The following is a 2,789-nucleotide window of genomic DNA, read 5'->3' on the forward strand; positions in this document are numbered from 1 at the left end:
CCAGTGAAACTGGCTTCATATATGAAGGAAAGATAGTGTTTTCCATACAAACAAATGCTGAGAGAATTCACCACTACCAAGAGACCATGACAAGAACAGCTAAAAGGAGCTGTAAATCTTGAAACAAATCCGGGAAACACATCAAAACAGAACCCCTTTAAAGCATAAATCTCACAGGACCTATAAAACAAAATACAACTTAAAAAACAAAAACAAAAAACCAAGGTATACAAGCAACAAATAACACAATGAATGGAATGGTATCTCACATCACAATACTAACAGTGAATGTAAATGGCCTAAATGCTCCACTTAAAAGATACAGAATGGGCCAGGTGTGGTGGCTCACACCTGTAATCCCAGCACTTTGGGAGGCCGAATTTGGCAGATCACGAGGTCAGGAGTTTGAGACCAGCCTGACCAACATAGTGAAACCCCGTCTCTACTAAAAATACAAAAATTAGCCAGGCGTGGTGGCAAGCGCCTTTATCCCAGCTACTCAGGAAGCTGAAGCAGGAGAATTGCTTGAACCCGGGAGGCAGAGGTTGCAGTGAGCTGAGATCATGCCATTGCACTCCAGCCTGGGCAACAGAGCAAGACTCCGTCTCAAAAAAAAAAAAAAAAAAAAAAAAGATACAGAATGGCAGAATGTATAAGAATTCACCAACCAACCACCTGCTGCCTTCAAGAGACTCACCTAACACATAAGGACTCATATAAACTTAAGGTAAAGGGGTGGAAAAAGACATTTCATGCAAATGGACACCAAAAGTGAGAAGGAGTAGCTATTTTTATATCAGACAAAACAACTTTAAAGCAACAGCAGTTTATAATTTCTACACACACTGGAAGAGAGGTCCTCTTTCCTTGCCTAATGCAGCCATGGCTTGTGGTCCCAAGAAGCATCTGAAGTAGGTAGCAACTCCAAAGCATTGGATGTTGGATAAATTGACCGGTGTGTTTGCTCCTTGTCCATCCACCAGTCCTCACAAGTTGAGAGAGTATCTCCCCCTCCCCATTTTCCTAAGGAACAGACTTAAGTATGTTCTTTAGGAAATAGGAGATGAAGTAAAGATTTGCATGCAGGGGTTCATTAAGGTTGATGGCAAGGTATGAACTGATATAACCTACCCTGCTGGATTCATGGATGTCATCAGCATTGACAAGACGGGAGATAATTTTCCTCTGATCTATGACACCAAGGGTTGCTTTGCTGTACATCGTATTACACCCGAGGAGGCTAATAAGTACAAATTGGGCAAAGTGAGAAAAATCTTTGTGGGCACAAAAGGAATCCCTCATCTGGTGACTCATGATGCTTGCAGCATCCGCTACCCTGATCCCCTCATCAAGGTAAATGATACCATTCAGACTTATTTGGAGACTGGTAAGATTACTGATTTCATCAAGTTTAACACTGGTATACTGGTAACCTGTGTATGGTGACTGGAGGTGCTAACCTGGGAAAAATTGGTGTGATCACCAACAGAGAGAGGCACCCTGGATCTTTTGACATGGTTCACATGAAAGATGTCAATGGCAACAGCTTTGCCACTCGACTTTCCAACATTTTTGTTATTGGCAAAGGCAACAAACCATGGATTTCTCTTCCCCGAGGAAAGGGTATCTGCCTCACTATTGCTGAAGAGAAAGACAAAAGACTGGAGGCCAAAGAGAGCAGTGGGTGAAATGGTCCCTGGGTGACATGTTAAATCTTTGTACATAATTAAAAATAATGTGGCAGGAATTAATAGGGAAAAAAAAGCAACAGCAGTTTAAAAGGACAAAGAGGGACATTATATAATGATAAAAGGACTAGTCCAACAGGAAAATATCACAGTCCTAAACATATATGCACCTAACACTGGAGCTCCCAAATTTATAAAATAATTACTAATAGACCTAAGAAATGAGATAGACAGCAACACAATAATAGTGGGGGACTTCAATACTCCACTGACAGCACTAGACAGGTCATCAAGACAGTTAACAAAGAAACAATGGATTTAAACTATACCCTAGAACAAATGGACTTAGAGATACATACAGAACATTCCATCCAACAACCACAGAATAAACATTCTATTCAACAGTGCATGGAACTTTCTCCAAGATAGACCATATGATTGATAGGCCACAGAACGAGCCTCAATAAATTTAAGAAAATTGAAATTATATGAAGCACTCTCTCAGACCACAGTGGAATAAAACTGGAAATCTGCGGGGGTTCAGTCAGGATGGTGGAGAAAATTATAAAATAAAACACAAACCTTCTTGGAAGGCCAAAAGGTTTTTGCAAAAGCTTCAAGATAGAGTTATGGCTGAAGGCAGCCTAATCCTCTTTGAGCAAGGGTAATTAACATAGGAATGTAGAGTAGTTTATCTAAATAGCTTGTTTACTCATGTGGTTCTAAAACTAACCTTTGATCATTTGTGGGCAGGATAGCTCTCTGTGGGGAGGGGAGTGGAGGAAGGTGACCAGGTTGATTACCCTCTAATGGTGTTTACTTGAGACTTTTGTCATTTAAGGTGTACTGAATAAATACCGGGAGGGCCAGTGAGTCAGGGCTGTGGCTGACAGCACTCTTCTTAGAGTCTGTAAGTGGCCTGGACCTTCAAGCTGGAATGACAAGCATAATATCTGTGTCACTGTACATTATTCATCCGTCGTTGAGTCAGGGTCTGCAGGACAGACCCCCACAGGTTGTGACCCCAATGTGACCAACACTGCGAAGGAAGCATGACGGACCCCTTGAAACGAAAGTGAAAAGGACCATGTGGTCAAGTGA

The 2,789-nt window shown here is 41.6% G+C and overlaps 1 pseudogene; it reads left to right on the forward strand.

Moving 5' to 3' along the window:
• Positions 1 to 882: 882 nt before the first annotated feature.
• LOC116456912 (small ribosomal subunit protein eS4, X isoform-like) lies at positions 883 to 1,848 on the forward strand (annotated as a pseudogene).
• Positions 1,849 to 2,789: the final 941 nt, after the last annotated feature.

The sequence above is a fragment of the Hylobates moloch genome, unplaced genomic scaffold (assembly GCF_009828535.3).
Source record: "Hylobates moloch isolate HMO894 unplaced genomic scaffold, HMol_V3 SCAFFOLD_17, whole genome shotgun sequence".
NCBI classification, from domain to species: domain Eukaryota; kingdom Metazoa; phylum Chordata; class Mammalia; order Primates; family Hylobatidae; genus Hylobates; species Hylobates moloch.